General features: G+C 31.2%; 1 pseudogene; it reads right to left on the bottom strand.

Annotated features, from left to right (window-relative positions):
- Positions 1–5574: 5574 nt before the first annotated feature.
- LOC126655908 (casein kinase II subunit alpha-2-like) lies at positions 5575–16761 on the bottom strand (annotated as a pseudogene).
- Positions 16762–17817: the final 1056 nt, after the last annotated feature.

The raw sequence follows: 17817 nt of genomic DNA, 5'->3' as shown, positions 1-17817 counted from the left end.
TAAATTCAAGTACAAGAGGAGAAAATACCATATAAATTATTCAAACATGATAAGAAAAACACAAATCAAAGCATAAATAATAAAGACTTTACTGAAAGAAAAATTTAAAAATCTATATATGTAGTAGTATGAGAGAAGATATTTTTCGGCTATGGCCGGAAAAATCATCTTCTTCCACTTTTAAAAGAATAAAATAAAAGAGTGTTTTTAGAGACAAGGGAGAGCAAAAAAAAATTATAGAGAGAAAGAGAAAAAGTAGGGTAGATTTTTTAAGGAAAAAGGATCATTTATGTTTCTAAAGTTTGACTGTAAGATCAAGTAAACCTTCAATGTTCGAAAAGGTTCAAACATGCCCCGACATTTTAAAAAAGTGGATAATCATGCTCCCATTTTTACTTATAAATGAGACGTTTGGGGCATGATTGTCGAAATTGGGAGGTCTGATTGTTTATTTTTCAAGACGTAGGGGCATATTTGAACCTTTCCGGTCATCGAATGCTTACTTGATCCTGAAATCAAACTTTAGGAGTATAAATGACCTTTTTTAGAAAAAAAATAAATTATTTATACCTCTAAGATTTGCCTCCCGAATCAAAAGCCTTCAATTTCCATAAAAGTTTAAATATGTCCCTAACTTCTTGAAAAATGGACAATTAGGCCCTTCAATTTCAACAATCAGGCCTATAACGTCTCATTTATTAGTTAATATGGGGGCCTGATTGTTTATTTTTCAAGAGGTTGGGACATATTTATACCTTTCCGAATATTAAGAGTTTGTTTAATTATAGAGGTAAATTTTAGGAGCATAAATGATATTTTTCTTTTCTTTTCAAATTTAGGTATTCTATTTGAGATATTTGTTTATAGGCCAAATGTCGTAAAAATACCAAACCTTTTACAAAAGTTTAACAAAAGTCCTGACCTTTCAATTTTGTCGATTTTGACCAAAAACTGATTATTTGGTTTCACAAAATTCCTGACCTTTTAATTTTGTCGATTTTGGCTAAAAATTGATTATTTGGTTTCACAAAAATCATGACCTTTTAATATATGTGCATGTCAAAAAGGCGACACATATGCAAATTGAAATCAAATTGAGAGTTGGTCAAAATTGAAACCAAATAATATATTTTTGGCCAAAATCGACAAAATTGAAAGATCGAGATTTTTGTGAAATTTTTATAAAAGGTTTGGCCTTTTTACGACATTTGACCTTGTTTATATTAAAAAAGTGAGTGTATATGAGGTGGATGGTCCCTTAAATAGCGGTCCAAAGTATCGGATGATATGCCAAATGTCTGATAAGGAAGATGAGGTTAGGATTCTTATGTCTTAATCTTGTCTCCATTTCTAATTTTGAAAACTAATTTTATGTACTATAATTAGTTGGGGGTCACATGGACTTTGATTTATGACCCTTTTGATTAGACTCCCCTCCACTTGCTCCTCTTGTCACTGTTTTTTTTACCTAATAATCCAAACCAAATTTAATATTTATGCTTTCATTAACTTTCTTGAAGTAATTAAATTAAAGTTTAATTTTAAATTGATTATAAATATAAATATTTAACCTCTATAAGTGTCTTTAGAGAGTTTGGGTCAATGCATCGTCTTCGTTTGAGGTTATCTAATAATACTAATATTTCGACCTAGTGGTCAGGAATAAATGTAAAATTTAAGAGGATTTAAATACAAAGACAATTGAAGAATTAAAAAATATATTTGAAAAATGAATGAAGTTATATAAAGAGTATACATATATTAAATGAATTCTCTATTTAATAGTTTGCCGCTTAACGTTTAAATCATTTGAATTATAATTCATCAGTAAAATAAATATATTATAATAGCTCATCCGTAAAAATAAATATATTACAACATTGTTTGTGAAGGTTATGACACAAATATCTATGACAATTTTTTTTTTGTAATAATGTGCTTTATACAGTTAAAAGATGAGAATATATAAATTGTGAGGTCAATGAAAAAAGTTTTTAATTTCCCTTTTTGTTTTTTTATGACAACACTACATATCAACTTAGAAAGTTAAGGACATTTGGCCCTAAATTGACATGGTGGAGATGGGAGAGTCAACCATTTCTCTTTGTCTCTCGATTGATGTTAATCTTAAAAGATATGTTCTGATTGTATAATATTTAAATTATTTAGAGAATTTAATTCAAATATGGTTAATATTTAAAAGGAATAAGAACTATAGAGATCGAGGGCTAATGAATATAAATGGAGCTATACATAATTTATTGGGAGTATTGGATCCTAGCCTTTTTTTATTTAAACACGTTTTAGTTGAACCACAACTCTCATATAATTGAATTTCAAAATTTGAGAATGATATAATTGTTGAAAACATTGTAAATATTAATTTGTATTTATTTTGCATCAGTATTGTCTTTGACATCACTCTGATTTCATTTTTCATAAAAAAAAATAACAATCTGCAGGCTAATTGGAACCCTATAAATCATATTAAATGATTTTATTTAAAAGTTAATAGATCTAAATAGAACCCGAGCAACCTAATAATATTATTATATAAATTCACTTAGAGTGATGTTAAAAACAATCCATATACAAATAAATGTCATGAGAGAATATAGTTATAATTTAAAATTCATTAAAAAAAACAATTTAAAATTTAAAAGCCAACTAGGGAGAGGACGGTAGTTAAGGTGATATAAATAAAAATTACAAAAAAAAAAATTCACCAAAATTTAATGAATTATAACTCAAATGATTTAGAAAATATTTATTAAAGTCGGGGATCAAATCTAACTCACAAACATCAAAAATTTCTTCTCTCTAAATGATCAAACAAAAACATTTAACCCTAATAGATAATCAAATAAAATTATAAATTTATTTGAGGCTTGCCATATTCAATATGCTATGCTTTGGAATGTAAAATGTATGCTCCAATTTGGAAAGAATTTGTCCTGAAATGACACAAGATGAATAACCATCTTTAGCACAATTATTGGTTATGATGATTTGGAAGTATCCAACTTTGGGATTGTGTACATGACCGACGACTAAACCAAATGCAAATTTAGTATAAATCTATTAAAAATGTTAGGTTATGGAATATGTAGGGTCCAATAATAGGTTTCATGTCTTTAATATGTCAATTCACTCAAAGCTTTATTATGTCTAATTGGACAAACAAACATACTTTGCTTTCATCATATATCCGTATTTGAATAGCATCAAATAGTTTGTTTTGATAGTTATAGAATGATGATAAAATATATTGATTTTAAATATTTTCTTATAATTTAGATAATCTAGACACTCTTAATTAATGTAATGTTATAAATTACATTTGAATATTTTGGTTTTCAAAAAATTTAAATAATTATTTTGATTTTCAAGAGTTTTCTTAACAACTAATTTAATTTCAAATTTAATTTGGTTTGAAAAATAATTTTTAAAGAATTATTTTGATTTTCGGTAAATTTTTTCAATAATTATTTTTATTACAATTATAAATCTGATCATCTAAATTAATTTTTTAAAATTTAAAAGAAATAATGATTTTTAATAATGATTTTTAATTTTAGTTTTAATTCTTGCTCAACCTAATGCGCGAGCATGAGCTATAGTATAGGTAAATTTATATGTCGGGATTAATTAACTCACATTTAATTATTTTAATTAATTAAAGATAATATTATTGTATTTAAAAAAACACGCACAAAAAAGATCTAATAGATATTCAGATTCAACCTATTTCTAATAGGGATAATGTTATAAAAATTAATAAGCTATTTTTATTTTCTCAATTTAATTACGGACTTTAAAACGTTTCAATTATATACACATTTTTTTTAATTCGATACGCGAGCTCATAATATGATGACTTGATGAATGAGTGTTACGTCGGCATATACATCCAATTGACGATTGGCAAAAGATAAAAAAGACTAAAAAAATGGATAAATTCAATGCTCCAAATGGAAGCAAAGCTGTCCGATATAGCCAAGAAAATAGAGATAGCAAAGAAAAAACAGAAACGCATTAAATGTTGAAAACAGAATGGGCTAAGTTTAGCCAATATTAACGTGTGCAACTTTGGCATAATGGAATGGTCTGTCAGATTATGTTTTGTAGTTTTTTATTTCATTAGCTGCTGCAGAATTTAAGGATGCCTTAGAATTGTGTGCCCACTCCAAATTTTAATTAAGCAATTTGTTCTTTGTTCGTTTCAGATATAGACATTATCTGTTTACGCAACAGAATTGGCTCAATTTTGACTCCTAAAATTTATTTCTGCCAATTTGCTTTTGCTTACAACAATTTTCTTCCGTTACTTAGAATTTGGAGTTTCTATATTTGTCTTTCCCGTAATTCAAAAATACAAAAATATTGGCTGATTTATTAGTTTTCGCAAACTACTTAAAAATTAACTCAAAAACCAATTCAATGTCAAACAAATGAAGCTCAAATTCATATTATTTGAATCAATAAATTGACTTTGAGCACTAAACTATCAAGTTCAACGAACTCGCCAATCTAATACTAGAAAGTTAATGTTTTCTTTTCTTTTTTATAATCAAATATATCTATTATTAAATATTTATATAAATAATCGAATCAAACTAGCTCATGTTTAATTTTCAGTTGTTCTAGCAATCTTGAGCTTCTAAAATAAACTCAATTGAGAGTATTCGAACTCGTCTCAATTTGAACTCGGCTAAAATCCTTATCGATGACTGTATATACTGTTGTATTTACAGCTCTCATCACTATTTTAGAGTTATTTTTCAACTTGTTGAAAAACCGTTCATTTATATAATTTTTGTTATTATTAATGGAAATTTTAGCCTTTGACAAAAAAAAATCGTCTCAATTTTCACTCATTATCTGTCATAATAAAATCAAATTAGCTCAAATTTGTAGTTTTTCAACTCCACTTAATTACAGCCCAATTCTTTCACCATGTCTCATATCCCATGCCATTTTAATATTTTAATTCTTCAAATTCACAGAATTTCTAAAATAGTCTCACAATAAAATTTATTTATAAATAGTCATAAATAATTTATTTAATCTCTTATCATATTTAAACTTAATTGAACCTTACTAGGATATAAGCCAAACAATTGACTAACATATGATCACCTACCGTAATATAGGAATCCCTCATGTGAACAACAATTGAATAGTAAAGAATAGGAGCGTTGGCAAAACAAATTCTAATGTTTCACTTTTTTAGCAATTATAGCTTAACGTTTAGAATGTTACGGAACAAATCCTAACCTTTTCAATTTTTGTATTTTGTGAACTCATCCCAAATTCCGGCCATTTTGTCATCCTTTTTAGACTATAGAGTGCAAAAATGCGAAAAGCTGGAATTTATTTTGCAAATTTTTAAAACGTTGATATTTAATATGCCAATAATATAACAACCACATGCAAATATTGAAAAGGTCAGAATTTGTTTCGTCAAAAAAAAGTGAAACGGATTTGTTTTGCTAATGCCCCTAAAAGAATATGAACGAAAACAGATGCTAAGGGCACAATAAACTTCCAAGTTTATTAAAAAACAAATCGAAGTTAAATTAACTGCTAGTTTAATAACATTAAATGAACGACTTGTCTGAAAGAGAAAAATTAATATATGGTTACATTAACCTAACCAGGAAATAAAATATAACAACCAAATAAAACTCCATTCCCAATCAAATAGCACAAAGTAAAACGCATAGCAGCAGTACTACATTCTCAAAGTTAAGAGGAGACTTTCACTGAGCATTTAAAAAATCAATTTTCGCTTTGCAACAACAGAAACATGAAACAATCATGAATGCAAGCTCACCGCCAGAAATTACGAGTTCCGTCAGATTACAAGGGAAGGCCCCTGAGCAAGCACAGTAAGATGTTGAATCTTGGCAGCATCCTGAGAGTTGAAACTACGTACGAACCCTGCTGCTTTCTGCATTTCTAATTGGATAGAAGTAAGGATGGGCCTGCATGAAATCAAGATCATTTACTTTCAGAATAGTTTGACCAAATTGAAGAAAAAGACGACAGTATGGGCAGTATCTGCTAGACTGAGAAAACAACCTAATAAACCAAAAAAAAGATGAACAGAAAATTAAACAAAAGCCAGATTCATATGCAAATACAGCTTATTTAGCAGATCATGTTTGCTCCTCCTGCAGTTGGCTCCACTAGGCCAACCAAGCCTTACCTTGATGTTTCCAGTCCACTAAGTCGACAGTCATCAAGGAATGATGATGACATTTCAATTTTAGCAATAGCAGAAATATAAACAAAAAAAATTTAATGGCCACGTATAATTTTGAAACCCTAAAGTGGAGTCTTTTTAAGTGAATATAGACTAGAGATTACCATAGCTTCTTTGGCAGTTGGCCTTTCTTGATGATCATATCGCAGCAACTTGTCAAGGAAATCGACAGCCTGCAAGAAATAAGTAATCCATGTATTTAAAAACCAATTCTATGCTATATATATGTTCACCTCGTGTAAATTTGTAATTCTGTACCTCAGGAACAGCCAAATGCTGATTGTCTCCACTAATGAACTTAGTCCATGGTTTCCGGCTATGTCTGTCAAGATGAGAACACACACAATTAATTTTCAAGATAATTACTAGCGCCGCACTTAAATTCTTGGGTGTAAGAAAACAAAAAACCTACCTGCCAACTAGGGTAGCAAGTTGTAGATCCAATTCTATACGGTACTTATTCAAATAAGCATTTAATTCATCCGTTCCAAGTATCTGTAGGGAAAGAAAAGTAAAATCAAGACCTAACCATGGACAACTATAAAGTAGTTAAATTTACTAAACATGAAATGCACTTTTCACAGGACTTTGCTACAAGCATGCAGCTTACTGAGATGACAGTTCAAAGAGGAACAATTATATGAGGATAAAATACAGAGCGAGTTAGGGTTTTTGACATTTTTGTGTCTCATAGACACAAAAATTCTTTTTTTGTGCCTCCTACCACCAGCCCGCTATCTGAGATAGCGGGTCCATGTATTTTAGCACCAGCCCGCCATATGAGATGGCGGGCTGGTAGCTAATTACGGTGATTATATTAATCACCGTAATTAGCACCAGCCCGCCATCTCATATGGCGGGCTGGTACTGATCCCCAATCATTGGGGATCAGCCCAATGATTGGGGAGAGAGTTAATTACTCTCTCCCCAATCATTTGAAACTGATTGGGCAATAATTGCCCAATCAGTTTATTTTTTTATAAAAAAAAAATTATTTTACCAATGAATTTATTTTTTACGTTAACTATTTTCGGGTTATTTTCGGAGACTTCCGAGCGTTATTTTATAAAACAAATTTAAAGAATATTGTACTTGATCTTTCAAACTTTATAAATGTCATTTGTAATTATTGTTTGAACCAATCTAATTTAAGAAGTTAAGTTTGACATTAATTTTGAAGATCTTATAAATGTCGAATAAAGTTCGAGTAAAAATGAAAGTCGTAGATGGTGGTGCGGACTATTGCACAGATTGATAATTTAAAGTCTAACCTAATCAAAAATACTTCTACGGGACAAAATTGGATAAGTAATTAATTAATCGATGATAAAAAAATTTACTTTGTAATATAGGAACACTCATTTTTTCGAGAAAATAAAAAGGAGAAAATCATTGAGTATATTAGACAAAACAATAGAATGTACTGTTAAAACTTTTCAAAAAAAAAAGAATATACTATTAAAATAAATAAAAGATGTGAATTATTCCATCATTATAATTAGAAATAAAATTTAAGCAAAACTCGGTGCATTGATTTTAAATGCATTTAAAATCAAGATTAGCTTTATAGCCTTGACGAAGAGACTAGCAGTGTCTCTTATTCAAAATTTCATAATTAGAAGCATATTAATAAGCCAACACTCACATTAAGTTTGAAAATATACTTTTTTTCATCACTTATATCATATGAGTTATAACTCACCGGTATATCTATACTTAGGATTTTCTTCTAATTATTTTCAAAGTACATGTAAAAATGTGTTATCAACTCCAAAATAAATTTAAAAATTATACAATAAAACCGTTGCATCATGTCATTTGCATAACAAACTAATGATATGTTAGTCATATAAAAATAATAATAAAAAAGATAAGTAATAATTAAATTTTTTTAATACTCATTAACTTGTTGTAAATATAATATGGCACAAATAAACACTCAGATAAACTTTACTTCAATCCGCGTCTATTTTTTTTCTTTGATAGAGAATCAGAGTCTGGAATTAGTTCTCAAGATTTATAGGTTAGTTTTCTATTTTAAGTGATCTAAATTATATATTAATTTTTATTTTAAAAAGTTAAGAAATAGAAAATTATTTAAACCGTTTTTATTTAAATTAGAAATAAATATTTATGGGTCTTTCTTGTACCCATAAATATTTATTGCCCAATCAGTTTCAAATAATTGGGGAGAGAGTAATTAACTCTCTCCCCAATCATTGGGCTGATCCCCAATGATTGGGGATCAGTACCAGCCCGCCATATGAGATGGCGGGCTGGTAGCTAATTACGGTGATTAATATAATCACCGTAATTAGCTACCAGCCCGCCATCTCATATGGCGGGCTGGTGCTAAAATACATGGGCCCGCTATCTCAGATAGCGGGCTGGTGGTAGGAGGCACAAAAAAAGAATTTTTGTGTCTATGAGACACAAAAATGTCAAAAACCCAGCGAGTTATCTGTCATTTTCTATAAGAATCCCACATACCTTGGCTATTTTGACTAGTTGGTCATAATTATCATGCCCATAAAAGAATGGCTCTTTGCGAAATATCTGCAAAATACAAACATCTAACATAAGCACCACTAAGAAAGCATTACAAATATATTTAACCCACAGATGACTTAGCAAGCCGATCAAGATCCACTTGTCCATGGCATTAATGGTGCATTTGGCTTTACGGCAAACAAACAAAAAAACAATTTTTTAGTTAAAGAAACTGTTGTCTGAAAAAAAAGAAAAAGCAGGCAAATAAATGTTCATAAAATCAAATTTTAATTCAAAAAGGTTTAAGGGCTTTTTGGCCCCAAACAGCAATCCCAGAGACCTTAAAAGGACATATAGATCAAATCTGAATAAGAAGACAACAAACATTGAAGCCCGTATATGCAAAAACACCAAGAAGTCCATTATCGTGTATCATTTAATCCGAGTCCCAAACTTAAATTGACAGGTCAAGCGCCACTCCAAATGAATCAGAAAAGAGTAAAAGGAGAATATACTATATGCATAGTTAAACGAAGAAATGATGCAAATGAAAGAGGTCTACCCCGAAAAGAGAAAGTAAAGGGGTGAAAGGGAAGCAGAAAAAAAAAACAGGACAGGGGAAAAATAAACTAACCATTCCAGCGAACATGCAACCAAGGCTCCATAAGTCTAAAGAATAATCATAATCTTGCAAATCAACTAGAAGTTCGGGTCCTTTAAAGTATCTGCACATCAGACCAAACTTTTAATGGAGAACCATACAATTTCAAAACTGGAACCACCATCATCCAAAATTCTACTACTACTATCGAAATTCAGTGAGACTCGTCAACATATAAATGTCAACTGGGCAATGACCTAATACTACTACCATGAGGAACTTTCTTAAAGCTACAAACTGTGAAAAAATAAATCTTGGTGAACCAAAGATTAATTGATTATGAAACTAACCCAGAATTGAGTGAGAACATACATCAGAACAAGGCTCTTAAAACTTTCAAAAGGAACAAACCTTGAAGCGACACGGACATTGTATTCTTTCCCAGGATGATAAAACTCTGCTAGTCCCCAGTCTATAAGTCGAAGTTTTCTCTGCTCATGATCAATCATTACATTATGCGGCTTTACATCTCGATGCATGATACCTTGAGAGTGACAATAATCCAATGCCTACAATTATCAAATACAAAAATGATATTCAAAATATGGATACAACAACAATCCAAAGAATTTAAAATATTTATTGAAGATATGTGAATATAACAAGCAACTACTATAGAGAAACATGTAAGTGCGCGTTTATCTATAACATACAGAGAAAATGCATCAAATTAAGTTATATAGAACCAGATTATTAGTAGCACACAATTACAAGTCCCAGGCTAGTATCAAGCATAAAAACATTTCAAAACGCACTTCAAATCTCACATTGAACAAAGTACCAACTGGCAGACAAACCATAGGAGCCACAACTAAAAATTCTTCACAGTGACCATAAGGAACTTCCCAGTAGGTAAGAATACAAATTGCATTGCATCAAGAAATAATTCATACATCAGTTCATTGTCATCATATTTCAAGGAACTGCATCAAAAAGCATCAAAGCTTCTCAAATCATCCAATAAAAGATAGTTATTCAATCCTGTTCAAGTTCGTACCTCAAACAAATGCTAAAAACTTAAAAGGAGGGCTTCTTAACAATGCGAACAATTTCCTAAGTGGAGATAACAAGTATAATAAACAAACTTTTCTTTTAAGGCTAAGTTTGGTTCCTGAAATAGGTCCGTAATAGGATAGCTATTCCGTATAAAATACTTATTACTTGCTTTTGTTCATGGAGTAGTAACTCCATGGAATTGTTATTCCATAATTATGTGGAATAAGTACTCTCAAAAAGTAAAGAATAGATTTCATTCCTTACGAATAGGTATTCTATTCCATGTTAAACATAGCCAAAATTCAATCCTTTTAAAATCTTTTAAAGCTAAGAACTGCTAAGAACATTAGAAATGATGACTTAGGTTTCTTAAAAACCCAAAAAAACTAACTAAAGGTGCAATAAGTTTCTCGAGCTAACATGAAAAACCCAAAAAATAAAATTCCAGGACTCCAAAAATTCAATCTAACTCAGAAAATGATGATATCTTTTTTTATGGGTTGTGCATGGGTACAAATGGTCAAACACAGAAATAATAACACAACCCTTGAAATGCATGAAAATCCAATCTACCACAGTATACTAAAAGAAGAACGAAAAGGTAACAAGAAAAAGAGATACGGAGAGAAATGAATGTAGTAATTTGGAAAACAGTTTACCACAGACAGCAATTGTAATGGTCGATAAAAAAGTAACACTAGAACAAAAATCTTCATGCAGAACTCAACAAAATTACTAACCAATTAGCTAAACTGTTAAAATGAAAATGAATGAGCAAAAGTGCTACCAATATTCCAATTTAAATAACAAGATAGCAGCAGCTTACCTTCAGAAGTTCATAAATGTAATACCGCATATCATAGTCTGATAATGTAGGATAGAGCACTTTAAAATCAGTATTATTCACATGTTCAAAGATTAAACTTGGAGTTTTTGATTGCTGATCTCTAACAATATCAAGCAGCTTGACAATATTTGGCCCTCCACAAAGATTCTGCAGTATTTTGATCTCTCTCTTAATCTGCATTGGTGTAACACCAGAGTTAGTCTCCACAAAGTGAATCCATAAACAACCCATACAACAAAAAAAAACAATCAAAAAGGTTTTGCATATTCATCTTCTGGAGGGCACAGGCACAAACAATGTTTGATGATGATCGTACTCCATACAGCTAAAACTAGCAGCTTCGTAAAAACAAGGGCGCATACAGCTATTAGCTTATAACTCCCAAACCCACAATAAAATGCAGAGAATTATGTCAATTACACATTATCCATGATAAAAGCGGACAAAAACATCCTATACATTGCTGAAATTTTATCAGTCATCATACATGGAGATTATAACGTTATTATCATGGTCATTGGCGAGACATAGATGGTATGAGTATAATTAAGTTTCGATTGGTTGAAAATAACTATATTGTTTGTAGAATAACTATAAGAGCACATATAGCTTGGGTTTTGCTTGTTTTATTTTGGTTACCATACTTTAATTCTTTTATTTTAGGGACTAAACTACAATTTAATTTCAACAAGGATTTTCGTTCACTAAAAAAAATTGTGAGATTTTTGGTTGATTATGTGTGTACCGGTGTACATAAAATAAATGTATAAATTGGCATAAATAATCAAAAACCAATCGCCACGAATGCATAATTTGGCCGGGAATCACTTTAAACCTCCAGATGTCACTAAAATCATAGTTCATTTACCAAATTGAAACGAATTAGACGAACACATCACCAATTTAATATCAGTGCAAAGTGCAGTAATATAATACCCCATTATTACCCAATAAATCTTAGTTGTTTATAATTAAAAATTTCAGGTAAATAAATATGCTTTTCCATTTGGAATTTTACACAGCATGAAAAGATGAAACAGCAAGGAATTACAATGCTAATCAGATCAGGTTATTGTAAACGTTTGATCCTTAAATATCCAAACCATTTTGAGTTTGATTCTCATATGTTATCCACCTAAATGAGAATTCTAAACATATCATGATTTTAAATTTCATTCATATCATTACAAACATAGAGGTAACTCATTTCATACACATCGATTATGTTTTATTCTTCCAAATACAGCTGAAATGAACTTCACCATTAAAAAAACCTCAAACTTGAATATGTTTTGATCCATTTTATGTTTCCTAACTTAATTTAACTGAAGATAATTTCCACACAACTTATTATTCATAAGCATGTCGGTGACTAATTCAGAAGAAAATAAAGAAGAGGAAACGCAACCATCTCGGGTTCTCGGCCCTCTTTAACTTACCTCATATGCAAATGGGAGCAATTTATAGATGCTACTAGTCTCAATCTAAACTGGACTTATTCTAGTCACCATACTCAAACATATGCTAATGCTCAGTATAAAGTGAGATTAAATTATTACTTGTCAGGCATCTAACAGCAGCATTAGATGTAGGGGTAAGTATCATCGGTTCAGTTCCAAATCGACCGAAACTGACCATGCTGAAATTTTCTAAATTTTCGATCGAACCGTAGTTTTTTTTAACCAAACACCAGAATCATATTTGACCAAAATATTTGGCCGGTTCGCGGTTTCGGTTTTGGTTTGGACTTAATCTTAAAATTTTAGGTAAAATAACAAAAAATCCCCGAAATGTAGATCAAAAGTCAAAAAATCCTTATTACTTTTTAAGAGTTCGGTTCAGTCGGTTTTTCGGTTATTTCGGTTTTACAACCCCCAAACCAAACCGTCAACCGACCTCCAAACTTTTCTAAATTACCACCAAATCAAACCGTTTTCGCCGAAAAACCAACTAATGTTTTGGTTCGGTTCGGTTTTCAGTTTGGTTCGGCTTTGCTCTCCCCTGATTAGATATTCATGCATAAGGTGCAAATCGATGCATGCACTCCTTTATAATGGTCTTTACATTCAGCTTACATATCAAAAAAATAAAATTGCAACAGACTTAGCATGTGCCCGCTAAAGATAATAAATTCAAGCATCATTCAGAAAACACAGCAGACAAAGCAGCGAACATGACAGAAAATAAAAATGATTCTTGCAAATTTCAACTACAAAATACTTATATAATTAAAAATAATTTCTTAAGCTAAAAACCTACATTAATGTGACTCCTGTCAAAAAAATCACATCTTCCAGAAAACATAACAAGAACCAATTTCAGTGATTGCTGAAGCTAGAAAAGCAATTTAAAATTGCTCTTACTAAATTCTTAAGAAGAAACAACTTCCAGTTCCAGTACACACACTAATTTAACAAAATTGCAACTATATTCAGGACAAATAGACAAGACAAACGAAAAAATAAAATGGACCTTCCAAGTTCAACTTTAATTAGGAATTTCTGAATAGTGGAGGATTTAGGAATCTCGCAATCAAAGCACTACTATGCGGTAATGTTTCGACACTGTGTTTGGAGAAAACCAAATACATGAGTTGTAAGAATATGTATATAAAAATCATGTGATTATGCATTTGAAATAACTCTTGGAGGGGTAAAAAGGAAAAAAGTACAATTCATATTCACGCCAAAGCATCTCTTTATTTTTAAGAGCATCTTTAATATAAAGAGTAAAAATCTTAATTGTACTCCAATGAACTCTTTAAGTTCTAATCATTTATTTTTATCTATTCCATTAACACTAAAGCTTAACAGCTAAATTCTGTACATAAGATCTGGACACAAGGAAGTATGCTCACCAAGACAAACAAGATCTGTATATCCCAACATTACATGATTATCCTTCTAGAAATCAACTTTGAAAATACTAGCAGGTCACAAATTTTACTTCATAGGATAATCACTCGAGAATTAATAATGCAAAATCACACTTGGAAACTTTAGATGAGTAGCTATTGCATTGTAAATTTGTAAATGATGCAAACGATGAATTCTAATGTGCATCATAGAGAATGATGCACATCGTAAAGAATAAATATATAAATAAAATATGAATCTTCATTAAGAAATTAAAATTCATTGTTTCTTCTTCTGAAAAAAAAATGTAGTTGACGTTCCTTCTTTAAAATTACAAGAATAAAAATATATAAGAGAACATTAAAATGACGGTTGTTGGAAGAAAAAAATTATATTAAATATAAATATAATTAATGATATATAGCATAGAGAGTGAAGATTGGCTCTCCATAAACCATCTCTCTGTTTTAAATTTCAGAGATAAAGAGTCTATTGAAATCTGAATTTTTAGATAACTCTTTCAACGAGTCCATTAGAGATGCTCTAAGGATATACGCTCTTCTCCGGGTTTTATCCATCTTACCAACTAGAAAGTGGATTCATTTGAATAATTAAACTAAACCATATCCAACAGTCCAAGTAGCCAATTACATCCAAACATACCACCAACGAGAAATAAAATTTCAATCTTGATACATACATAGAGTACAAAACTAAATAAAAGAAGGCTTGTGTACAAAAGAATGAATTAAAAAGAAAACTTAACTACTGATAGCAATAATACCAACTTTAAAATATATTTTAGTTATAAATATATAATATTACTTAAGTTCAACACAATTTTTAAAATTTATCATATTTTAAGAATAATGAATCAGGATACATGTCAGGTGTTGGGTGCAAGTACGTGGACGGTGGATCAAAAGTTGATGAGTAAATTATCAAATTAACATAGGACTTAAATGTGTAAATTTACGTCACCTAAAAGGCATTTAAATGCCATATTAACTAGTCTAAAAGAAATTATGAAAATGCTAGCATGGCATATCTGTTTAGTTACATAATGCATAGGCAAACCATTTTGTTGTTATCGGAAAAAATGTCATTAAATTCTATGAATCCCTAGCTATCAAAAGAACATTCTAGCTTGTTGTCTTATACAATAAATGGGATAAATGATAAGACAAGTAATTTTCACACAACTTAATGTAACCATTAACAACTTGAAAATTGAAGGCACTAAAATTGGATCCTACAAGTCAAAACCCAAAAGCAGACACTATCACCTATATTCATGGTAATTCGTAGACTATATGGTTATAATAGAATACAATACCTACATGAATAATGAGGGTTTGAAAGAAGAAAAATCATTATTTTCCGTCTTGAATTATGACATTTGGAGTGATTAAATATGACAGTATCCACATAGAGAATAGCACCAGTATTCAAGTGATATAACTAGTATAAACATAATACATTAAAAAATAAGATTAAAGGTCATGACGATGAGCAAAACTCACCTTCTTCTTCTTCACAGGCTTCAGAATCTTAATGACACATTTCTCATTATCTGTGCAGTGGACACCCTCGAACACTTCACTATATTTCCCTCTCCCAACCTTCTTCACCACCTCATAATCATCCTGCTCCCTATTAAAACACCATCAAATAACTTCTAATACTTGAGTTACAAAAACAACATAAAAAAATCTAAAAAATATGCACACTTGTTCAATATACATCATATGCAAGAATTCAAATCATTGACATCATTTCGAAGTGTTTTTTGAACATTTCCAAACATCTCGCAGCTCTTTAAACTTTCCAAACACTATCTATAACTGATTAGCTGTTCAACATAGCAAAAAACAATGACACTACATCCAACCAATCATATATCAGCTAATTTCACTTCCTAGATAAAAATGTCATCAAATAACCACTATTTGAATCATATTATAAAAAAAAAAAACAAATCTATAAATGTCACGGGTAAGAAACTCATAATCAATCAATCAATTTTTCAATCTATCAAAATCAGGAGAAAAATGTATTATACTCTTGAAGAAAACGAAAGGAAATGACGGAGATACCCCCACTGAACGGTAAGCGACTCATAATCCCAATACTCTTTGGGACGAACAACATTAATATCAGCATAAACCCTAGCCTTGGAAGGAGCGCCAGGGCGGCGAATAGATTTCCCGATCTTCTGCGCCAGCGTGTCCGTCAAAGAAGCAACTGATTCTCTCAACCGGTGGACGCGGACCGAAGGCGTCGATGTTGGCGGCGGAGGCGGAGCAGGAGGTTGTTTCCGGTGAGAGAAAGTGGAAACGGATTGCAGAAAAGAAGTAGTCGGCGGCGAGTCGAGAGGGAAAAATTTGGATTTACGAGAAGGAAATAAAATAGAGAGGAAATTTTTGGCGGAGTTGGAATTGTGAATTTGGAAATGGCAGCGGTGGTGATTGAAGTTTGCGAATTGGTGTAGCAGAGGAGGCCTTATGGCCATCAATTCTTTGAACAAAAAGAGGAAAAGTTAAAAATAAAGGGGTTTGTTTCTTTTTAATTCAGCCGGTACCGGAATCGTTTTTTTTACTTTTTACTTTTACCTTTGTTCATACGACGTCGTTGTACAACGTTGTTTTGTTTTTTTGACAGCTTGCTTTCACTTGCTTTATAATAGAGGTGTGCAAAAACTAACGGAAACCGTAGAATCGAACCGGACCGAATCAAAAATATAGGCTCACTTCGGTTTTAAAGATTTTCGGTTTGATTCGTTTTCTAAGTTGAGTATTTCAAAAGATTAAAATAACCAAAATTATCGTATATATCAGTGTTTTAAAAGTCGGACCGATGGGCAAGTTTAACATATTTTATAAAGTCGTATTATGTATTGGTTTGATTCTGATGCTCAAAACGCATGCTAGAGTATGTTTTACGCTTTTATGCTAAGCATATTCTTTCTCAACCTGTCATGATTTCACATTAGAAATATATTTTTAGTTGATTTAATGTGTACTATCAACTGTATATCTATTCTAGTACATGCAAATGTGTTATTTGTTCGTTTTTATGTGTTTTTAAGTGTTTTTTTGCATGAAAATTGGATCGAAACGACAAAATTGCCGAAAAATGACAAATTAACGCCTCTGGGAATGAGCCGCGCGGAACCACTATGCTCTAGCACTGAGATCTCCCTTTTTTCCCAACCCATAACACTTTCCAAATCCTCTGGACTTCAATCCAATCTTATTTTCATGTTTCCGGCTTCGTTTGAACTCGAAATTGGACCTCGTTTGAGCCAGCGGATTTGTATTTAGTTGTTGAATTAAAATATTTGATGTAATGGGTCAAACCCAATTTATTTCGAGTTTCAAAGCCCATAATTTTGATCTGCTAAGCCAATCGGGCCTCGAAGCCCCCATCCTTCGCTAAATTCCTTTAAAAAAGGCGCCAAGTTTGGCGCCTCATTTAGGGACTGATTTTGTCGCTAAATGTTGACGCGACGGAATCTGTCTCTAATATAGTGACGAAAAATTTTGTCGCTGAACCAAAAATTGAAAATACTATCCGCCGTTAAAATTCGTTGCTAAAACATTGTTTTCTATTAGTGGGAGAGGAAAACAAAACGCTGCGAGTGAGGAGAGATAATAGGGCTTCGAAGAATTCTAGAGGCTTCTTACACACGTGGTACGTG

This window comes from Mercurialis annua, linkage group LG7 (assembly GCF_937616625.2).
Source record: "Mercurialis annua linkage group LG7, ddMerAnnu1.2, whole genome shotgun sequence".
In the NCBI taxonomy this organism is placed as follows: domain Eukaryota; kingdom Viridiplantae; phylum Streptophyta; class Magnoliopsida; order Malpighiales; family Euphorbiaceae; genus Mercurialis; species Mercurialis annua.
This window is presented reverse-complemented; position numbering and strand designations above follow the sequence as displayed.